At 38.0% G+C, this 24808-nt stretch overlaps 1 protein-coding gene across 16 annotated transcripts in view; it reads left to right on the forward strand.

Moving 5' to 3' along the window:
- Positions 3066 to 24808, forward strand: part of ZNF518A (zinc finger protein 518A) — a 43838-nt gene continuing 22095 nt past the window's right edge. For 2 of the 16 annotated variants that reach the window (XR_002338946.1, XM_021074261.1), the window contains exons 1-3: positions 4592 to 6561; positions 21736 to 21884; positions 24090 to 24139. The gene's annotated coding sequence lies outside the window, so the exon portion shown is untranslated. Of the gene's footprint in view, positions 3727 to 3808; positions 4005 to 4088; positions 6562 to 21735; positions 21885 to 24089; positions 24140 to 24674; positions 24799 to 24808 lie in introns of those variants that run through there. The other 14 variants (XM_013983631.2, XM_013983635.2, XM_013983632.2 and 11 more) reach the window with 14 other exon arrangements.

The raw sequence follows: 24808 nt of genomic DNA on the forward strand, positions 1-24808 counted from the left end.
TCTACATTCTTTCTTCCCATTAAAGAACTGCTTAGTTTCTCTGAGCAAGAGCAAGATAGGTCAAACATTTCTGAGATTATTTGCTCTTAACAGGTAAGATTTCCAGCACTTTACCATCATCATTAGTGATCATACAATTAGAGTTCAAACTGGGACACTTTTGACTGAAAGAGTGAAAACTAGAGGAAGTAGGTATTAATCAGGTCTTTCTAGGGCAGACTGCGTTGTATGGTCCGTCTATTCAACATTTTTAAGCTTTGGCTCTGAGGGCGAGGGCAGGTCTTTGTATCCCCTGGCCCCTAGTAGGCATTCCAAAATGATTAATGAACTCTGGGTCATTCTTGTAATTTATACTGTAATAATAAGATTTATCTCCTCCATCTCTCTGAGGCCTTCTGAATCTATTCTCATACCAATTCTAGCTGTGATTTTGTGTACCTTCATATTCATCTACATGTTTTCCTCTGTTTTGAACTTCCAATTGAAATCTTTCCATAAATATCTATAAGGTTTTAGAATAAATCTTTTCCTCCTTCTTTGCACTTAATTCTTTCTTCTTGGACAAATTATGCTCTTCCTATTTCTGTATTATACTCTGAAATCCTTTTCCATCTTAGCTCTCCAGGTTTGCCTCACCACCTTGAAGTTTTCTAATATCATCAGGAACAAAGCATGTAAAGCTAAATGAAATGAGTTATTGGTTCTTTTAAATTTCATAATTGTTTCTGATTTATTCCATCAGACATTCCAGGACATACTTTAAGGACCTGTTCTCTAACACTCCCTACTTCAAATGACATGAACATCAGTATTAACACAATTTCAAGACTTCTGGGGCATCATATATAGCAGTATGAAGGCATATGCTTATTTAAAAGAAGTAAAAAATCTGGGCTTGGGGTTTTATTTTTTTTGGAGGAAGGAGTTAGAGAAATTTGCAGGTGCATGTAACTTGGAAATTTTAGCATAATGAGCCAAATAATCTTATCTTACAAGTTCTTAATGTAATTTAGTGATATTAACATGGTACACTGTCACTGGTCTCACAGAAGTTAGGTTTACTCTTAAAAAAAAAACTTTTTACAAAACGTCAGATTAATTTAGGGTAGTATTTAATCTCCAGCAACAACAGAAAGCAAGCAAGAAAGAGGAAAACACTATACTTGAATTCTTTTAAAACTTTAAATAATGAAATGTATTCATATAAGAGTATACAAACTTCCTGTGTGTATATATAAACACACACAAGATTTGGTCTTAAAATAAATATATTTAACTAGCATTCCATTCCTTATTATTTTTCTAAGGCCTTGAGTTAACTATGCCATCTGTTCTCTTGCCTTCAGAATACAGAGATTCTTAGAATTTGATATAACTGGGGATGGGGAGAGGAGTCCTAAAATATTTATGTAAGGCCAATATAATTTATACTAGTTTAACATTTTTTCATGGTTGAATATACTATCCACGGAAAGATTTAAGGAAGAGGGACTATATCTTTAATAAAAACTAAATAAAAATAGCAGCACATCCAAAATCTTGGTCATCTAGGAAGTCTGAGATGTAAGGAAACTGGCAAGGATGCTTACCCTAAAAAATTCCTTATCACCTGTCATAGTGTCTGAAATCCCACCTCTAATTATTCTACTGAATCTTAAAATCTTTCAGATATTCAGGAATATCCCATGGCACTGGTTACTCCACGAGGGATGGATGATGTCTTATCACTAGCACAGTTTCTGGCTCTTAATAAGTGTTCAAGAAAATATCTGCTGAATAAATATTAAATAACAAACATTGCAGAGGACATTGGGAAGGATGATAACTTGAAGCTCACGTTCAACTAACATTTGTTTGACAGGTTGAAAGAGTAACCAACCTATAATTTCTAAACCAAGACATGTGACCACTTAAGCTAGATCACCCAGACTTTTGGTATCTCTATTTTTCCTATTCTAGTTGCACTTGATTATATTTTGGAGGTGGATCTGGACTTGAGAGATCAGCAAAAGGAGAGAATTATTTTAAAGAGGATTATTTTCCAAATTAATATCATTTAATTATTTAATTATGATCATAGCAGTTTTTTTATAATGTTGATATATCCAAATATGACTAAAAAGCATGCTTACATTTTTATAAATGCATATATAAGCTAGTTCTAACTTTATTATGGTATGGTGTTATTTATGAATCAAAGGTGTGAATCCCTAGAGTGAAATGTAATTTCCACTTATATATTAACTATCTTTGTGGGATACAAAATACTCTAGAAACCTTTCTTAAGTTATGTTTCGATATTCTCTTCTTTGTATGCTTTCTCTTTAACTACCCTCTTTCATTCCCTTTTTCTATGCTAACCTTAATGTCCTAAAAAAGGGTAAGAGAATGGCTGGAGGTTGTGTGATACAGATGGAAAAACAAGGTTTGGATTGCTATAAACACCCTCTAATTCTTTCATAACACATATGCAGGTTTGCAAGATTTTGTAGGTGAGTGTGGAGTGTTAAGAATGAAGCTGTAATGTGTGTAGTGCAGAGGAGAGGGATGAAATTTCTTAATGTGAAAAACAAGAATTACATTAAAACACAAAGCAGCTCTGTCCATGTTCCCAGTTATCTTGGCTATTAAAAATAATTCTATCCTCTGCCCTCTGTGGTGAGTCCATTGTCTCACATGCATGGAAACGAAGACTGGAGAGAGAACGATCATGTTTAATGCAAAATAAAATCCATTTTGTAAACACATTCCTATTCTATACTGAAATAACTTTTGGTATTTGTGGAAGATTTCTCCTTGTACGTTTTATACAGGCATACAAGTACAAGCTATATGAGCATATCTAGTGCGTACTACTGCTCATTTGCTTTTTCCAGGAGGAATTGTGTAGAGCAGGAGACAGTGATAAGAAAATTCTATAAAGGCAAAAATGAGGATTCCTCAGTGAACTTTTAATTAAAGGATGGAGAAAATCTTGTGTATGGTTATATGCTGACATTTTCAAAAGCATACTCTAAGACAAAAAATTTTATGATAAACATCTTTAAGGTTTTTTTTTTCAATCACAAACGGCATATATACTTCCTAAGAACAAATGGAACATTAAAAAAATATAAAACAAAAAATCGATCATAGTCCCACTTTTAATAGTTTGGCACCTCCCTCCACTCGTTTTTTTTTGTTGTTTTTTGGCTTTAGTTTCCACCGTAACAACCCCCAACCCCTCACAAGGAAAGTAATTTATGTAGAAGAGTGAGGTCAGTTAATAGGTTTAATCTCAGAAATCCTCTAAAAGCTAGAAGAGCCATACTGGCCCCTGGGGGAAACCTAATCATAGTAATTGACCTCTTTGTCCAGCCCTGTATATGATGTGGGGAAGGATTCTTTTTGATGCGGATGAGAGCCTCCTTTGTTGGAACGATAGTTTTTAGATCAATTATTAAATATGTACATGTTTGTAGTTCAATATGTCTTCCAGAGCTGCAAGTGGCAGCTTCCTTCCTTGACATGGGCTGTAATGGCTGCTAAACCCTGCGTGTAAAGGGCGAGGGGTGGGGGAGACGCCATTTGCAAAGCCGGAAATGATTAAAATCTCAGGGTTGAGACCATTCCCAGTCAGCAAGGGTTTGCCAAGAGCACAGTTCCTGCTTCTGGTGTCTTCTCTGAAGAGCATAGAGTGGAAGTGTGTCTCCCATTCCATTGGCAGTACGCTCCCTCCAGCTGCCGGTGAGCCAAGGGGGAGAGCGAGTCACTGGCGTGGCGGGCACCAGAGAAGCGCGCTAATGTGAGAGGTCAGCGGCAAGCCCAGTTTAGTGGCCTAGTCTCACCAGGGTGAGGCGCGGACCCTGCCGGCCTCCGTCCTCTTCCGCTCGCCTCAGGTGCGGCACGGATCACTCCGCCGCAGCGAGCGCTCCCGGTAGCGCTGCGATCGGCTTTTCGGCAATACCCGGATGGAAGCGTAATGGCCGCCATCAGGGACTCGCGGGCAATGGGGACCACGACAGGTATTCCCCGTGAGCGGGGCCGCCCAGACCTGATAGGAATGTCGGGACGTCTACAAAGCCAGTCAGGGGGCAAAAGGCGAGTTTGTGGGGGCGGCCGGGTGCCCTGAACTCGCTCAGGGCTCCGCCTCTTGTGATAGGAAGCGCCTGTTAAATAGTCCCGGCCATTCAGCGCTTCCGCCTAACTTGTCGCAAAGTTTTTCTAGAGAAGTCGGTCCTTTTACTCGGCGCTCTTGCAGGCTGCTAGAGCTAACCTTCTGCTTATTAGCCCGGGCTTGCATTACGTCGGGGGTTTTCGAGCTCCGCACTCTTCCACAGTCTTGGTGCGGGAGCGGGAGCGCGGCGCAGTGTGCCTCCGCGCGTCCGAGGGGCAGCCGAAGCCCAGAGGAAGGGGCGGATCGGGCGCGGTGTTTGGGACGGAGCGGGGCGCGCGGCGCTCGAAGCACCCACTCGGCGTTCCGGGGCTGGTGGAGACTGCTTGCGCACCCCTCAGACCGCACCCCTCAAGCTGTAGGTTCGCAGGCCCACGGCAGCCCGACTCGACGGCGTCCCCATTGTGGGTCCAGTCTGTGGTCTTTGGAGGTCTTTTTTTTTTTTTTGCAGATATGTTCAGCTCTCTGGCGCGCGCTCTCTTCCCCAGAGTTGGCCGAGGGCGCTCTTCCGTGCAGACCCCAACCACACCCAGTGGCAGATGGGTTTCTTTTTAACTGGCTTTCTTACTTGTAGGGTCCATTTTAAGTCTGTTCTTAACATGATGTCCTCATTGTCAAGTAGACAGTCTATTTCTAGATGGCTGTGGTAATTGAAAATATATAGGGTGAATATATATGAGGTAAAATGTTATAACTCTTTAAGTAGACCAATGAAATAGATATGGTAGCATTAAGGTTCCGAATGCAAAAGTTAAGGTTCAGTTTTCTTTTTAGGTTTAAATTTGGGGGCATGTAGTGTCTGTGAGCTATTTTAGCGAAAACATTTGTTGAGAATGTTTGGATATCAAAACTTAACCCTAGAAAAATAAAATTAAGTCAATGTTTAAAGAATCCATGATAATGTTGAACTTTGTACGGCTGTCACAATGATGAAACATGCCACCAAACTGTACATCTGGATAGGAATTTCATTAACTTTGAGCGTCTATGTTGGTCCTAGTTTACTGATACGGTTGAATTGGTTTTTTTTATGCAGGAAGGAATCTGATTTGAGTGTACTCTAAAGTATTGTCCTCAAGTTGAAGAGATAGAAACCACTTAAATTGATGGAGTGAAATATCCTAACATTTTTCAGAGTTTAACTGCAAATCAAATGAGTTCATTATCTTTTAGCAAAACTGTGTTTTCCTGAAATTCATGAAGACATTGCATTGTATTAACATTTTCAAGGTGTTATCGTTTCATGACAACGATGAACATAGGAGACCATGTTGATTTTTGTTAAAATTGTCATAAATGAGTCCCAGATCTAGAAAATTAACGAAAGGTTGGGAGGGATAAAATGTAGGTATCTAATAACCTGTTTGGTACACCGAAATTTTTCCTTATTGTTGCTGCAAAAGTGAGTATAAATACCAATTTAAAACGTTTCGTCTTTTTTTGAAGGGTGAAAGGACAGCAACACGATGAACATCTACTGTGCACATTGATAATGTATGAGCTTTTAAATGCTTGAGATTTTTATCATCACACTTCAAATCCTCTCCTATTCTCTCTGATAATAGTATAGTATATAGTGATCCCCAAAGTTTTTATATCTTGAAACATTCCATAGGGGATTTGTTTTAACTTAAGTATAAAGGTTGGCTTTAAAATATACTTTAAAAATTCCCTTTTAATGTACTTTTATCATTTGCTTTTCTGTTTGTAATTGTTCTTGTTGAAGCATTGCGTGCTCTAGATCATGTAATACAACTTTTTTTTTTTTTTTTTTTTAACGATAAGAGACTTGCATCTTGCCCAGTTTCCTTCAGTTACTTTATTAAAAGTGTTTTGGCAGAGTGCTATAAGCAAAAGAAAAGAGTTGAAGTTGAAATTTTTCTTAATTATCTTATCCCAGGTGTAGGCTATGAATGTTTCAGTTCTGTATGGGATATTTGCTTCACGTGGTAAGCAGTTTTCATGGAATGTTAGCTATTAAGAGGTAGCATTGTCATGGTGGGATATCTGGGTTGGAATCAGATCTAGATTCTAGCTCTGGCTTTGTGAGTTTGGACAAGACTCAGTCTATCTTGTAATAAGTGAAGAAATTGAATTAGGTTGATTCTAACCTCTCTTCTAAGTTTTTAGTTTTGCACCCTTTGTAAATTTATGACATCACTGGGTGTCAAGGATAGGTTGTCGAAGTGGAGAGAGGTTTTTTTTTCTTCAAAAGTTATACAAATACATTGACTATGAAGCATAATTGAATCAAAAGTTTAAAAAATGTTTTACTGACAGTTTTTGCAGTTAAAGTTTTAAAATCTTGGTCTTCATTTCCAGATGTCATCTCTTCTTTTGATCTCTGTTCCTGATTGTGGCTTTGTCCAAGCGTTAAATTGTGTGCCTTTTGTTCCTTGAAGAAAGAGGTATGGTGAAGATCAAAGTGCTTTAGTATATAGTCTATTAAGTAGTGATCTGTTTCAATATTAGACTTAATGTATACATGAATTTTCCTAAGTTATAGTTTTATCTCTGGCCTGAGTAAAATAAAATATATGAGTTTTCATTTTAATGTAAGCAAAAGATAGTTTTTTTGTTTCATAGTTTATGTTTTCCTTCTAAATATAAAGATGGCACAGTTTATATTTCATAATTTTTTTTGTTTGTTTGTCTTTTATCTTTTCAGGGCTGTACGTGAGGCATATGGAGGTTCCCAGGCTAGGGATCTAATTGGAGCTACAACTGCCAGCCTATGCCAGAGCCACAGCAACACCAGATCCAAGCCTCATCTGTAACCTACATACACCACAGCTCATGGCAACGCCAGATCCTTAACCCACTGAGTGAGGCCAGGGATCAAACCCGCAACTTCATGGTTCCTAGTCGGATTTGTTTCTGCTGCACCACGATGGGAACTTCTGTGTTTCATAATTTATGTTATCATTCTTCTAAATATAAAGATGGCATTAAGGGTACCTGAGTAATGAATGATGGAGGTAAATATGGTAGGAAGATGTTCTGAAGCTGTGTAAGTGGTCAGAAAGTGTTTCTCTTTTGCTCTAGTAAGCTCATGTAGTGTACCTAAAGAAAAATTATCTAACGTATATTCGTATTGCGATTAATAATATCTAATTCTGAGTCAGAAATGGGACTTAGGAATCACTATAGAGTTATGACTGGTTTCCTGCAAACGGTCATCTGAATATCGTGGTGTGGACAAAAAGAAGGAAAAGTACCTGCCAACAAGTCTGTGGTATAATGAGGAAGGTTTTGTACTCAGTGGAAAATATTGTACCTTTGTGCAAAAACATGACTTTTCTACCTTTGAAAGACATGCTTGTGTTGGATAATTTCTGGAATAGCACAGTATCATATAATTCCCCTCACCAAATGTATACCCCTAAATATAACCCAAAATTAGGAATAAGATTATGTATGTAACTACTAACATAACCAAGTTAGACTGTATCACCAGCTTATATTATTTAATAATCATAACTATGTTCTATGAACTTTACTAGCAAATGGATTTTTTTTTAGGCCATTTTTCACAGACATAATTTTTAAAATTTTAAAGTAGAGGGCAACAAAGCTGAGTTGAGGTACCAGGTTGACATTTATTTCATTTACCAGCATCATTTCTTCCTATATAATATTTGTTTGCTCTCTTACCGTAAGAGATTCACATGGGTACTGTGTTGCTCCTGAATAAAGTAAATTCTGAGTGTTGAGAGTTTTCCTATGTTTGAGCCAAACTACTCAGAAAAAGTAATGTGATAAACAGTGAAATCTTCAAATATAATGAAGTAAATTAGAGGCTGCTATATGGTGATTGACCAGAATGATTTGGTTATTCCAGCTTAAAAATTGTGGGAAAAATCTGAGTAAAATTGTAGAATCATGATTGGTGTGATTGCATGAAACAAGTATCAGAATATTGGAATGACTTGAAGCTTAGGAAAATTCATTTGGTTTCACATGGGTCTTACTTCAAGAAATGGTGATAGCTGAAAACAAATACTTTATAGGATTTCAGTTTATTTCAAAATATGTTAAAATCTTTACCAATTCCTAATTAAAATTGAGATGTTGGAAGTTGGCTCTTTCTTGTTACTTAGCTAGATCCATTGACCTTTACAGTAAAACCCTAAGGACAGCTCTCTCTCCACAATGTGAATTAGGTCAAATGATACAAACAAATAGAACAAAGACAAGAAGGAAACCCATCGACCTGTTGTAAGTGGTTATTTTGTGGAGAAGGAGATAGTAGGGAGAGATTATGGCTGCTTTTGTGCTCTGCGTTTTACAGATTTTTTTATAGCGATATATTTTAAAAACATAATGGAAGTTGTTTTGTTTGTTGGTGGGTTTTTTTGCTTTTTAGGGCCACACCCACTGCACATGTAGGTTCCCAGGCTAGGGGTCGAATTGGAGCTATAGCGTCAGGCCTATGCCACAGCTACAGCAATGCCAGATCCTTAACCCACTGATCGAGGCTAGAGATCGAACCTGCATCCTCATGGATGCTAATAGGGTTGGTTAACCACTGAACCATAATGGGAACTCCTTACTTCTCCATTTTTAAGTGATCTCTTAGTATGGTGCAAAACCATGTCTCCTCCCTAGAGATAAAGCCAGTTCAAAACTGAGGTAGCAATAGTTACAAAAACATTTAAAAAGAGATAGGAGTGAAATCAGAGTAATAAATTTATTACTCATAGAATATTTGTATTTGTTTCTGTTTTTTCTCTTTTGGTTGCACCCACACTATGTGCAAGTTCCTTGGCCAGGGATTGAATCCAAGTTGGCAGTTGCTATCTATGCCACAACTGTGGTAATGCTGGCCCTTAACCCACTGTGTGAGCCGGGGATCAAACCCACACTGCCACAGAGACAATGTCAGATCATTAACCCATTACCATAGCGGGAACTCCCTAGAATATTTGTTTTGAACTCTTGATATTAGGAATGATGTGGATTAGGTTAATGTGACCTTCTCTCATTAAATGGTGCGGTTTCCTAGGTCTTTCTTTATGGCCAGTTATCTGGTCCTCAACTCAAAATGTTACCAGGGTTGGCAAACATTTGCTGAAAATGACCAGGTAGTATATATTTTAGGCTTTGTGGGCCATATCGTTTCTGTTGCACCTACCAGCTGCTCTGCAACATCAGAGTAGCCATAGACAATGTGTAAATGAATGAATGTGGCTGTGTTCCAATGAAAATTTACAAAAACAAGCAGCAGGCCAGAATTGGCCCACAGGCTATTGGCTATAGTTTGCCAACCCCTATCGTAGACTTAATGAGGCTTTTCATTGCATAACCTCTCACAGTAACATCTGCCCACCTGCTGACATCTTTTCCCTCTGGTCTAGTAACTATAGGTGAATTATCTTTGTTAGCTCTTCCACTTGTTCAGTAGATTGCATTCCTTCTCACCTACTGAAGGACATTGCTACTGCATTTCCTTCTCTACTTCAACATTAATTTTAGTATTTTTGTTGAATCATTTTTATAAGCATGCAATCATACTGTAATTTATCCTACCTTAAACAAACAAAACAAAAATAATTCACTTCAGCTCCTCTATCTGTTGGTCCTTTGTAGTAAAACTCCTTAAAAGACTTGTCTGTACTACATTTCTGCTTCTCTTTCCATTTTCTCTTAAGTTCATGCTTGTGAGCCTTTCTCCTCTATAACTTCACTGAAACCATTCTAACCAGTGTCACCAGCACTTGACAACTCCAGTGGTCAATTCTCAGTCCATACCTGACTTGACAGAGTTGATCATTCCGATTCTGGGACCACTTTGTGCTTTGAGGATCCCACTCTCCTAATTTACCTTCATTCTCACTGGTCACTCCTTTCAGTCACACCAGCTCTTCCCTTCTTTTTCCTTTAAATGTTACAGTATCTCAAGGCTCAGGCCTTGGACCTTTCTCTCTTTTTTTCTTGCCCCTTGATGATTTCCATTCATTTCTGTATACAAAATACATACACACATGTATATACACACAAATTGTATCTTATACCTAAACCTCTGCATTCTGTATTCAGTTACACATTCTATATTTCTACTTGGATTTATGTCAACTAGACATCTCAGATTTTACAGGCCAAAAGTGAACTCTTGATATGTTTTCCAAACATACTGCTCCCACATCATCTTTTCTTAGTAAACAACAACTCATTTCTTTAGTTGGTGAGATCAAAACTTCCACAGTTATCTTTGACATGTTTCTTTCTCTCATAGACCAGGTTTAGTCTCTCAGCAAATCTTATAGGCTGTGCAAAGGATATTCAGAGTCTCACCATGCATCATTGTCTCTACCAAGCCATCTTCTCTTACCTGCATATTTGTGGTAAATAAATCTCTAAAGCAGGTGTTCTTCTTGCTTCCACTTCTCCTTCCCTGTCAAATACTGTATACTTAACATAGCAGCCAAAGTGATCTATTTTTATTTTATTTTTTTGTCTTTTTGCCATTTCTTGGGCCGCTCCCGTGGAGATTCCCAGGCTAGGGGTTGAATTGGAGCTGTAGCCGCTGGCCTACACCACAGCCACAGCAATGCAGAATCCGAGCCACGTCTCCAACCTACACCACAGCTCACGGCAATGCCGGATCCTTAACCCACTGAGCAAGGCCAGGGATCGAACCTGCAACATCATGGTTCCTAGTCGGATTTGTTAACCACTGAGCCACGACAGGAACTCCCAAAGTGATCTTTTTAAAAAACAATTCAGCTCATGTTCTCTTCCCTACCCAAAATGCTGTAGCAGCTCTCCTCATTACGTCCTGTTGCTCTCCCTCTGGTGCTTTCTGTTCCCGTCATACTGACTGTCCTCTCGCTAGTCCCTGGACATGTTAGGCATACTCCCCACTCAGGGTGTTGGCACTTACTGTTTCTTTTCTTGAGGCTCTCTGCCTCCACTCAACGTCTTAGCTCAAATAAGACCTTTTCCAGTTAGATGTCCCTGGCTTTTTTTAAAATTGGAACTCTGGTTCTGCCTATTCTTCACTACTTTATATTTCCCCATAGCACTTGTCACCTTTGACTATATTATATAATTTACTTACTTGGTTATCTAAAAACCAGTATAGTGGAGTTCCCGTCGTGGCGCAGTGGTTAACGAATCCGACTAGGAACCATGAGGTTGCGGGTTCGGTCCCTGCCCTTGCTCAGTGGGTTAAGGATCTGGCGTTGCCGTGAGCTGTGGTGTAGGTTGCAGATGCGGCTTGGATCCCGCGTTGCTGTGGCTCTGGTGTAGGCCTGTGACTACAGCTGGGACTCGACCCCTAGCCTGGGAACCTCCATATGCCGCGGGAGTGGCCCAAAGAAATAGCAAAAAGACAAAAAAATAAAAATAAAAATAAAAACCAGTATAGTGTTAGCTCCATGAGGGGAGGGATTTTTGTCTTTTGTGTTCATTGTTGTATTCCCATTATTTAGAACAAAGACTGACATGTATTTGGTTCAGAGGAAAAAAGTGTTATAAGAAAGAAATACAGGGGGCTAAAATGGAGAACATTTTTCTTTTTCTTTCTTTTTTTTTTTTAAATGTCTGCACCCATGGCATCTGGAAGTTTCCAGGCCAGGGACTGTATCCTAGCCACAGCTGTAACCTATGCCATGGCAACACTGGATCCTTTAACCCACTGTGCCAGCACAGGGATCGAACCTATGCCTCTGCAACGACCTGAGCTGTTGAAGTCAGATCCTTTTTTTTTTTTTTTTGTCTTTTGTCTTTTTAGGGCCGCATCCGTGCCATATGGAGGTTCCCAGGCTAGGGGTCCAATCAGAGCTATAGCCACCAGCTTATGCCACAGCCACAGCAACGCCAGATCTGAGCCGCCTCTGTGACCTACACCACAGCTCACTGCCACGCCGGATCCTTAACCCACTGAGCAAGGCCAGAGATCGAACCTACAACCTCATGGTTCCTAGTCTGACTCGTTTCCACTGTGCCACGACGGGAATTCATAAAGTCAGATGCTTAACCCACTGTATCACAGCAGGATCTTTGAGAACATTTTTTTTTTGTGGGTTTGGGATACCCTCTCTGAGATGGTGACATTTGAGCTGCCTTGAAGATAAGAAGGGTTTAGCCATGTGAGGAATGGGAGAAAGAACACTTCAAGAAGGGAGTAGCAGGGGCAAGACCTGAGCTAGGAAAGGGGTATTTGAGGAACTGAGAGACTATATATGGTAGCTTGTTGAAGTATATTTACAGATGGGGAGAATGTCACAAGATGAAGTGAAGAGAGAGGTCCAGGACCAGATGTCACTGTTCCTTGCAAGCCTTGGCCAAGAGATTTTAAGGAGTTAATGTAATCTATCTTATATTAAGATCATTTTTGCTCCTGTGTGTAGAATGGCTTCAGAGAACGGTGATGGGCAAGGAGGAAGCATGAATACCAGTTAGGAAGCCTTTTTTTAAAAACAGCCACACCTGTGGCATGTAGCAGTCCCCAGACTAGGGCTCAAATCAGACCTGCAGCTGCTGGCCTTCGCCACAGCCATAGCAATGACGGATCTGAGCTGCATCTGTGACCTACGCCACAGCTCACGGCAACCCTGGTTTCTTAACCCACTGAGCAAGGTCAGGGATCGAACCGGCATCCTCATGGGTCCTATTTGGGTTCATGCGCTGAGCCACAGTGGGAACTCCCAACACCATTATTTTAATTAAAATCAAGATGATCGTGGACTGTCACTGGGGATGAAGAGAAGAATTTGAGATGTATTTTGGAGATAGAAGTAACAAGATTTGCCATTGATTAATATAGGGAGTAAGAGGAAGGACTGGAGAATGATGCCGTGACTTCTGGATTGAATAACTGGGTGGACTGTGGTGTCCACCAAGTACAGATTTCCCCCGCTATTTGAAAGTAGAGTGTTCTCATGAAATCTTTTGTAAGCTGAAATGGTATAAAGAAGTAATTGCCTTAGGATGCATCCTGCTAACGGATACACGGGTGCTCACAGACATATTTCGAAGGTATGGCAGCTTGACACTTTGATGAGGAGAAGCTGGGAAAGAAGCTTGGTAGAGCCACTCCCTGCTTGGGGTGCACACTGCTTCTAGTGGTTAGCTAGGAAACGCTAAGTGCTGTTTTTGCTTTTTGTGTATTTTCATAAAAGTGAGGATCCTCTTTGGATTTCGTTTGGTTAGTAAAAACAGATACAAATATAGGACTTTCATAAAAGTGAAATGGTATAAAGTGAACTTTCAAAAAGTGGGATAGGTTGGAGTTCCCTGGTGGCTCAGTAGGTTAAGGATCTGGCAATATCGCTACTGTGGTGCTGGTTTGATCCCTGGCCCTGGAATTTTTGCATGTTGACATAGGCCAAAAAAAGGATACTTTTTTGATAGGGAATGAATTTTTTTTTTTAACTTTTTTTTGGGTCTTTTTAGGGCTGCACCCTCAGCATATGGAGGTTCCCAGGCTAGGGGTCAAATTGGAGCTATAGCCACTGGCCTATGCCACAGCCACAGCCACGCCAGATCCAAGCCATATCTGTGACTTACAACCATAGCCCATGGCAATGCCAGATCCTTAACCCACTGAGCAAGGCCAGGGATAGAACCTCTGTCCTCATGGTTACTTGTCAGATTCGTTTCTGCTGAGCCGTGACGAACTCCAGAATTTTTTTTCTGTCCCTAGAGACAAGTGTTTTATAGAGCCAGAGAAAAATTGAGCAGTGTATATTATGTTGGGAAGCTGAAGGGAAATGGACTACATGTTGATACATCTTCTCCCAGTCAAGTAGCATTAAATTTTTGATTCTCCCTGCATCCATGAGTGCCTATATGTGTGTGTGAGTGTGTGTGTGTATTTTTTTTTTTTTTTTTTTTGGCTTTTTAGGGCTGCACCTGTGGCACATAGAAGTTCCTGGGCTAGGGGTTGAATTGGAGCTGAAGCTGCCAGCCACAGCAACGTGGGATCTGAGGCACACCTGTAACCTACACCACAGCTCAGGGCAATGCCAGATCCTTAACCCACTGAGCAAGGCCAGGGGTCAAACCTGCATCGTTATGGATACTGGCTGGGTTTGTTAACCTCTGAGCCACGACAGGAACTCCAGGTTCCAAGATTTTAAGTAAAATTTACTTATTTTTTCTTAAATCACTGCCACAGCAAAATGACAGAAGATGAACAAGAGATAAACATAATTTTTCTCCTTCTCATACTAAATTCAGTGGTCTTTATTTCACTTTGGACAGGTTAGTTCTGGTTTTTCTCTTTAATTCCTCTATATTAAAGATTGGGCTAAGTTCCTGTGTGGCACATCAGGTAAAGGATTCAGCATTGCTGCAGCTGTGGCACAGATTGCAGCCGTGGCACGGTTTGATCCTTGGCCCTGGAGCTTCCACATGCTGAGAGTGCAGCCAAAAAAAAAAAAAAAGTGATGTGTGTGTGTATGTGTGTTTTAAATCAGATACTTTGCAGCAAAAACATTTATGTGATCTGTACCATTTGCTGTAAAATGATTTAATCTGAAATCATAGGAAGTCAGATATTTGAGTAGAAAATAAAAGAATAAATGAATTAAGAATGTGTAAATTCCTTGTGTACCCAGTCTTGGATTCATGAGGGATAAGTGAGAAATATGAAATAGTACTTGTCTTTAAGAAGCTTTTAAGTTATCTCAGCAGGTAAAACTTAAAAGTGAAATAATACTAACTATAAAATAGTTTGTAATAAAGTGATGAGCAGTGGCTGTCCTTTAACTGAGTATTCAGAGAAGGGAGAGATTAGTGTGTGTTGCAGAAGATTTTATGTCCCTAAAGAAGATAGAATTAGAAGAGAAGCTTGACCGGAATAAGAGAGAGAAGGGGATGACAAGCCTTGTGAAAGGAAACATGATGAGCAAAGGTAAATAAAGGTGTATGTGTAGGGAAGCAGAAAACATCTTAACTGTTAGGCACTGTGGATGTATGCAGTGAGCAGTCAGAGTTTCATAGAATAATAAAAAATAAAATTTGTCGGAGCCAGGAATTGATTGTATGTTTACATTTTAATTTTAAACTTCTTCATAATTGTATACCAGTGTCACCAACCTATCTGAATGGTATGTGGCTCACATGTATGCTAGCATTTTGAACATTTCTAAATCCATACTTGAACACATTTTCATACTTAACTTTTTAGTTCTTTTTTCTGTGTTTAAGTTGGTTATTAGGCCACAATGATTTGAAGGGATCTGGCTTTCAATATAGATTTCTACAAAATGTATTTTGTGCTTGTTTAATGATAGACATTAGTTCCTGGGGTAAACTTTAAAAATTTTAAACAACTACCAAAAAATTAATCTCAGAATGTTCCAAGTCGTGAAAAGACAATAGTTGTTATTTTGAAGGCAATAAAATAGGTTCTGCTTTCAAAATTAGAGTTTTCGTATTTTTGTGTTTGTTCTTGGTTTCTTTTAGGCAGAACCTTATGTTTTTTAGTAAGCTTTTCCTGCTGCCTGCTGCTCTGTTCTATCTCCAGTTGTATGTTCATATGACTATTTTGCATTCAGTTATCTGCAGGAAAAAATTGGATGACTCAAGGAATACAATAGTTATAAAAAATAATGACTAATTATATTAGTTTTCCTCACTGTAATGTGACAAATTACAGAGCTACATGCTGAGTCACAAAGAAGGCTAAACTCAACTCAGAGTTTTTTAGTTTTTTGCTTAATGTTTAAGCAACTAGACTGCTGTGAGTAGCACATAGATTCTTCCTTTTTATACCTTTTCACCAAAGCCAAAGGCTGTAGAATGTTTTTACTTTTTAATCTGGTGTAGAAAGCAAACAAAACTCTCTAGGCATGGCACCTTTTGATTCACTCTAAGTCTTTATCCTTGACATTTTACTTGCAAATCAACCTTAAAAAAAATTTGTACCTACCATGATTCTTAATGAATGCTAATACTGCCAGTTCTCTGGTTCCTCACTTTTTATTTGGATTGTTACTTAGTCCTTATAGTTTTCTCACTTATATTTTTGCTCTCTTTCTCCAGTATATCTTGCTTTCTAGTAGCATAAATAGTTTTGAAAATACGGCTTTTGTAATTCTCTCTGCTCATGAACTAACAAGAATGGCTCCTTGTTAACCTTTCAAGTTCAAATTTGTCCTCTAGTCTTCTTACTTAACCTTCAAATTATACATTCTCTCTGTGATCTAGATCCTACAGTTCTTCCAGTGTTTCTTTTTTGTTTTTCTGGTCTAAATAACCTTTGTTTCTTTCCTACATGTATAAGTCCCAATACTCTTTTAAAGGATCATCACAAAACCTACTTTTCTGTGAAGTAAGCAACTGATCTATTAACTTAATGTTTTAAGAGCCTTTGCTTATAAGTTATAAAATTAGTTTAAGCTATGCAAGCAGCTGCCTATATAGGCAGGCCTCAGTAAAGCCTTGTATAGTGACATTGTCCTCTTGGTTTCAATCAAGGTTCTTAGGCGCTCTGATGATTCTTTTCCTGTTGTTGCTTTGGTTTGGTGGTGGTATTTTTTTCTTTTTTGTTTATTTGTTTTGCTGTGCCACACTGTCGTTCCTTAAAAAAAATTAACCTGTTATCCATAGTTTGGAGGGTATCTTTTTATAGATTTGTGTACAAACATGTATTTATAGGATCTTTCCTACTGACATAAAAATTAGAATCTTTCCTACTAATTAAAAAGTATATTACATGCCTTAATCTGCAGCTTCCTTTTTTGAAAACTAAAAAGAAATTCACAATAACATTTTTCTAAGTCAATTCAGTACATACACCTCTTTGTTTATAATGTTTTCATGTGGATATTCTTTAATTTACTTAATCATTTTCCTATTCATTGTCATTTAGGTTCTGATATATATCTATATGTTGTACTTTTATTTCTGTAGGGTAGATTGTTAAAAGTAAGGTTTATGGGAGCATACTTAGAAAATGTGATTTTTTTCCTAAGAAAACATAAATTGAGGAATTCCTGTTGTGGCACAGTGGTTAACAAATCCGACTAGGAACCATGAGGTTGCGGGTTCGATCCCTGGCCTCGCTCAGTGGATTAAGGATCTGGTGTTGCCGTGAGCTGTGGTGCAGGTTGCAGACGCGGCTCAGATCCCACATTGCTGTGGCTCTGGTGTAGGCCAACGACTACAGCTCCAATTCGACCCCTAGCCTGGGAATCTCCATATGCCTCGAGAGCAGCCCAAGAAATGCCAAAAAGGAAAAAAAAAACAAAAACATAAATTGATGAAAGTGACTCAAGCAGTAGAAAACCTGAAATCTTGGAAATGGGTCATATAGAAGAACTTGCAGAGATGGTAATGTCTGAAATTTAAAGAGGTACCGGGCCCATACGGTGTGTTAGCTTAGTCTTGTAATTTTAAAGAGTGGGTAAGTCTCATGTTGACTGAACTATTCCAGAGCAGATGAAATGATGGAAGGTACCCCAATTTATTGTACAAATACTCCATAATATCAATACCAAAAAAGAGAACCATGAGAGCACCAAAAAAGAAAATAAAAATAAATTTTGTCATATCAAAAGCAGTACTTTATTAAAGAATAATATGCTTAAATAATGCAAAAATAGTTCAACATTATACTTGCTCTGTATTTCTTTGTGTAGTACATAGAAAAAAAATTAAATTTAGATTGATATTATGGTTTTTACTATTTCTTTTAACAATGTACCAAGATCAAGAGTCATTATTACTTGACTACTACTTGTTTTCTGTATAAATTATGTACAACTTTTTTTTTTCTTTTTAAGGCTGCACTCCCGGATATGGAAACTTCCAGACTAGGGGTTGAATCGGAGCTACAGCTGCTTGCCTATGCCACAGCCACAGCAACGCAGGATCTGAGCCACAACTGAGACCTAGGCTGCAGCTCACAGCAACGCTGGTCCCTTAACCCACTGAGTGAGGCCAGGGATTGAACCCACATCCTCATGGATACCAGTTAGGTTTGGTTCCTCTGAACCACAACAAGAACTCCACAACTTTTTATTTGTATAACAACGGTGCGTACATAGCTGCTATTCTGGTGGTGCCAACTCCCTTTTTTTTTAGGTAACCTCATGGCTCTCAAATTAATTGTTAAATTAAAAATTTTTTTCTCTTCATGGAATTAACTTACGAAGTATAGTGACATCTAATAGCATAATTCTTCATTCTCTGAGTATTGTGCTTGTCATTGTCTTTGTAGCCATTACAGTCTTTTTTTCAGTGGTATGATTGGATATCTGTGTGTTAATTAAAGAGGAGTGCAACATTGAATGATACCCATTTTGTTTTAATTTCTTCTTCACCTTTATTGTCACTGTTAATTTTGTACTGGTATCAGGTTTACTATTTTGAGTTTGTTCAGGAAAAACTCAGTTGGTTTACCACAAAGTTACTTACTTTTGAGAATTTCAAAAGTTTCATGGCTTCATGCCACTTTTTGATAAAGTTTCATAATAGTGTGGTCTAGGGACAAAGAGATTGTCATTCTTGTTACATCCAAATACAAGCTGTTTGCCTGTGCTGTGATGGGGAGTTATGCCAGTATGCAGGCCATGGTAATCCAAGGACAATATTTTAAGAAACACAGACCTAAGAATAATCAGTTGTTACTGTAAGCATTTTTATGTGTGTATTCTTGACTTCTTATTGATAGCTTATAGCGTTCATGTGTCTGTTTATCCATCTATTCTCTATCTCTTGAGAATTGAACAAATTAAATCCTAATAATCCTGTTATTTTCTCTTTCTCACTTAATATGTCTTGGATTATATTCCTATTAATAAATATGGATTTACAGTTGTTTTTAAAATTGAATAATATTCCATTGAATAGAATTTATTTATTTTGTCTTTTTGCCATTTCTTGGGCTGCTCCTGTGGCATAGGGAGGTTCCCAGGCTAGGGGTCGAATCGGAGCTGTAGCCGCCAGCCTATGCCACAGCCACAGCAACTCGGGATCTGAGCTGAGTCTGCAACCTACACCACAGCTCACGGCAACACCGGATTCCTAACCCACTGAGCAAGGCCAGGGATCGAACCCGCAATCTCATGGTTCCTAGTCGGATTCGTTAACCACTGCGCCATGACGGGAACTCCTAGAAATTATTTATTGATGGACTTTTACTTATTTTTAGTTTTGTGATTTTGTAAACACTGCTCCTATGAAGATCTCTGATTATACCTTTAGGGTAGATTTCTAGAAGGGAATCAGGTTATGTACTTCCTTCCCAGGCATATATGTGGATATAGATATGTTTGTATTTATGTTTATATTATTTTATAAAAATTACCATATTTTTTTCAAACTTTTGTTTATGAAGGTTGTGGCAGCTTATGTTCCCATCTAAGGATTATTATCATAGTGCCTTTATTACTAAAAAACGAAATTTTAAAAGGACGTAAAAATACAAGCCCAAAGTTTTGCTAGATTCAACAGACACAAACTTAACACTGCAAAATTGCCATTACAGTTTCTAAATGCTTACTCTCAGTTTCTGTACAAATTTTGTCATGGACTGGTGACAAATGTTTAATGAACCATCAGCAGACTACATTTTCAGTAGTACTGTTTTAGTCTAGAAGCCCACAGTGGCATGGGATGGGGTTTGTGTCTCATATGTATATGGTCTTTTAATCATCTTGTTTTGGTATGGTACCCACTCTCTCAGCTGTGTCTGGTGTCCTGTATTTCAGAGGTTCTTTCTGTTTTACTTTTTACAGAGAATAAACCTCCAGACTTCTGCTGTGATGAGGGACCAGCACTTCACCTAGCATGATGGAGTGGGGAAGAGAATCTTAGCATTAACCAAAACCTAAGCAGCTTTCTCTGAATTTCTCTTTATTTTAGCTTCCCTCCTTCCTTGTTCCCATTTCAGAGTTACTTGGTGCTACCAGTTCTTAAGTCTTTTGACGATTCAGAGCGTAAAATGGGTTACTTCTTAGTTTTCCCTGCTCTCTGCCTAGGATTGTTTTAGGTCTGTAAGGTCATTTTACTACTTACGTATCTGCTTTCCAACGTCTGCTGTTGTCACCTCTTCTGTTTCCCATTGTTAATTTCTTTTTAAGGGCTTCTTGTATACTTGCTATTTTGTAAATGTTCCCCTTCAGTCTTTTCTGCTTTCTTAACTGTATTGCAAAATATTTACATTTACTGCTCTTTTATAGATTTTATTGTTGACAGATATTTCTCCTATATAACATTTCTCTCTCTCTCTCTCTTTTTTTTTTTTTTTTTTTTTTTTTTTGTCTTTTGAAGGCCGCACCCCGCAGCATATGGAGGTTCCCAGGCTAGGGGTCTAATTGGAGCTACAGCTGCTGGCCTACGCCACAGTAACAGCAACGCCAGATCCAAGCCACATCTGCGACCTACAGCACAGGTCACGGCAACGCCGGATCCTTAAACCACTGAGCGAGGCCAGGGATTGAACCTGCAACCTCATGGTTCCTAATCAGATTTGTTTCTGCTCTGCCACAATGGGAACTCCTATATAACATTATTTCTTTTTTAGTTCTTTTTTTCTGACTGAAATTTGATTTTTGTTCAAGTATTTACTTAAAACTATTTTTCTAGAAAAAGTACAGATGTAGTTTATCCTCTGAATCATTATGTATCTAAAATTGTGTTTTTCCCTCACATATGAGAGTTTTCCTGGTATGGAATTAATTCTTGGGTTATTTCATTGACTTCTAAACTCAAACATTTTATTAGGATAAGTTGTAGATACTGAGTTTTATATTTTTCTGATAAACTTGACTGGCATTTGAGTAGCCTGTGATTTTTAAAATTGAAGTCTTTTTTTTTTTTTTTTTTTTTTTTTTGGTCTTTTTGCCTTTTCTAGGGCGGCTCCCATGGCATATGGAGGTTCCCAGGCTAGGGGTCGAATTGGAGCTGTAGCCGCCGGCCTACGCCAGAGCCACAGCAGCTCGGGATCTGAGCCGCGTCTGCAACCTGCACCACAGCTCACGACAACACCAGATCCTTAACCTACTGAGCGAGGCCAGGGATCGAACCCGCAACCTCATGGTTCCTAGTCGGATTCGTTAACCACTGACCACTACGGGAACTCCTAAAATTCACGACTTAAAAAAAAAACTCGATGTAATTTTTTTCTCTTGTTTTGAAAATCATTTCTTTCCCATCTATTTTGTTCTTTCTTTCATGGTGGTATGTTTACATTTTTTTCTCAGTATAGTAGCTCAGGCCTTACTGAGATTCCCAATTATGACTTGATTTTTTTTTTAGGTTTCCTTTTTCATGTGGTAATTCATTGTAGTTACTGTTTTTTACTGCTGGTTGGGAGGATGGGTAAGAGGGTCTTTGAGTGTTCAGATTATTTTCCTTTTACTGAGCTGCTGCATCTAGTGATGTTTCTGCCTGGTTATTTTTTTTGATGACATTGGGAGTTGAGATGTATTGTTAGAGAATAAAGATGTTCTCAGTTTTTTTGGTTAGATGGAGCAGGGAAAATTAATGTAATTTTTTCTGACAGCTTAGAGATACTAATTTATTTATGTAGAGAGAGGACAGAACTCTTAAATAGAAGATAGCATGGATTTAGGAAGATATATTTTTGTTCAGAAATGATTTCCTCTTTATATCTCTCCTGACAGCTGGTGCTAGCAACCCCCAACTCTGTCTGGTCTCTGGACCCAGCTCAAAGCTCTGGATTTGATATCTTCCCATACCTCAGCCCGAGCCTTCTGTCACTTCAGAGGGCTTTCACACAAGCTCCCTCTCAAGCCCTCACTTCTCTCCCAAGGTATGTTTAGGGAGTGGGTGGAATTGTTATTTCTTTTCTTAGGGCATAATAGATAGATGCTCATTGAATATCGGTTGAATGAGTGTCCCTTCCCATGCTTCCCCTTTAAAAGTGGTGCTTGGTAGTGGGTCAGCATTTGTTTTCACTCCCCTCTCTCTGGACTTTTTCCTTCCAAACACCTTGTGGCATGTGTACGGAATGTGTTGGTTTCTTGCCTTTTTGTAGGCTTTTTTTAAATTACATTTTTTAGTTTATGTTTTACTGAGCCATTGGAAGAGGGAAAAAATCGAATGGCTTGAGTTGTTATCTTGATGCAGTAAACTCTCAGATTAACTTTAAAAGGCCAGTCATACTTTAAACGAATGGTATTATTTTAAGGCTTGATGAGTTGTTGGTCAAGTCTTATAAAATAATAGTTCATATATAGAAGGCAGTAATTTAATTAGGAGGGAGATTTAAAATCAGTAATCCTTGTTGGTGGGTTAGAGGTTGGTCTGTAGTGAGAAGAGCATTAGCTAATAGGTTAGAAGATTAAAATTATAATAACGTTTCTTTCCTTTTTTTAATGTTATCTGAGATACAGTATGCAACACAATTTTTTCCCGTAAGTAGCAACCCTAGTGTAATTTGCTACCAGGTATTATGTTTGCTTGCTTCCACGTAAAACAGGTTGAGCATAGTTGAAGAGAAAAGAGATTCTCAGAACTTAAAATTTGAGGGCAAATAAACCCCACACATTTAAAATATACAGACTTTCCTAATACTGTATTATACAACATGCTGTACATTAAATATAAAAATAATGACATTCAGTGTTAATTAGCAGTTATCAAACTTAAGCTAGGTGGATTTCTAAATAAGGTAGTCCCCCTTTTCAGCATTGTTTTGTCTGTGAGAAAAGGGCATACAAATTAATGGGGACTGTGTTCTTGAATCTTTCCATTACACTTATCAAAATGCATCACGTTTATAGTTGGTATTTTTTTGATGTTAGTTGACTGAGTTATTTAAATGACATTTTACTGGTTGTCAAACTTGAGATATGTGTTTTCTTATACGAAAAATTTTAAATTACATAGGGTTTTGAAATAGAGTTGATGATTTAGGAATATCAAAATCTAATTTTTTAGCATTACACATAGATTATTGGAAACATGTATAAGAAGCAGTTCACCATTTGTAATGAAACCTATGATACTGTCTTCTCTTGATTATGTACAGAAAAGCTTGGCTATGGATAGTCCAGAATGATTGCAATATGGTATCCCAGCAAATGTGATTATTACTTGATTTGCTTAAAAAGTTCCACATGTTTGAACCCCACCCTCAGATTGTGGTATGGTGAAAACTCCATAGGTGATTATGATGCTTGTCACTATTGAGAATGTGCTACTCTGTAGAGAATCTTCAGTTGGTTTGGAGTATCTGCCAGGTATCATTGAACTTTTTTCTAGCTGTTTATTACTTTTCTTATTTTTGAAGAAAAGTTTTTACATTTAGCTTTAAATAATACAGTAAAACAGTTAATATTTTTTACTGTATTAGGCATAGTATGTAAAAATATTCATTATCAGGTTGGTGCATATATATATATACACACACACACTCACATATACATACACATATATATATATTTAAATATTTAAAAAATATTGAAGGTCTTTTTCAGACCTAACCGTAAGTTTTAAGATTGAGCTCTTAATGGTAATGTAAAGTAATGTAACTTTTACTTATATACCCTCAATAAAGGATTTTAAGACAGTGAAGTTCCTAGTTAATTAGATTAATTGAAATTTAGAACTGAGACCTTTGGATAGACATTATTGATAAAGCTTAATGTGATTTACATTGAATTTTTTTAGCTTACCTAATTATGTCTGTTAGTCACATACATAGGTAAGACCATGAAAGTAAAAAAATATAATTCTTCTAATATACTGTTTGATATTTTTGCTACTGAACCTTCTACTCATATTCCATTCTCAGCAGTGTATTGTCACATCTTACTCTACTATTTTCTGTTCCTCTACACCTTGAATCATAGTGTCTCATACATGGTAATCACATACAGTAATGGTGGTAGCTACAGTTTATATAGTACTTTACAGGATGCGGTTATGTATGTTTTCTCATTTAATCTTCACAACAACCTTGTGAAAGAGGTAGAAAAAGTACTAATTTTTAATTTTTTTTCCCATTTTATAGATGAAGAAACAAATGCAGAGATTGAGACTTGACTAGAATAACACAAACCAGTAAGTGTTTGAATTAATGGAGGCACATGGTAATGGATACATTCTCATCTGCCAAGGGCTTTCCTAGCTGCTATCTATCTGCCTGAGTTCTAGGGACCAAATAAGCCAAATAGCCAAAATGGTAGGGAACCCAGAAGGTAGTAGATAGAGTTAAGAGTATCCCAGGGAAATGTGCTACTCCTTTTAATTTCTTCTTTTCTTTTTGTCAGTAATGATAAAGTTGAGAGAGCAGGTAATGTTTATTTTAAACATAAATAGGTGATGAAATGTTTATTTTAAACGTAAATATCCCTGAGGCATGAGGGAAGTATAAAATCTGCAGAGAAGTCTGTTGAAATTCTCACAAGGTAATAGTGTCAGTTAAGCAACTGAGGAAGTTAATGGTATATGTATATTATTAGAACCATGTACATAAGTGGAACTTAATATAAGGCTCTCATTTAGATTTTTAAAATCCTGTTTAAAAACTGTAGTATGAACTTAATATAAAAATCTTAGAGCTTAAGGGTGCTTATCCAGTTGTGGCTTTCTTTAGATGAGGAAACTGAGGTGCAGAGAATTCAAAGCTTGCCCAGTGTCACAGAGCAGAGCTGGACGTAAACTTGTATTTCCTGAGATGCAGATCAGTGTTATTTTCTACTTCAGATTATTGCTTCTTGGTAAGCTGTC

The sequence above is a fragment of the Sus scrofa genome, chromosome 14, assembly GCF_000003025.6.
Source record: "Sus scrofa isolate TJ Tabasco breed Duroc chromosome 14, Sscrofa11.1, whole genome shotgun sequence".
NCBI classification, from domain to species: Eukaryota; Metazoa; Chordata; class Mammalia; order Artiodactyla; family Suidae; genus Sus; species Sus scrofa.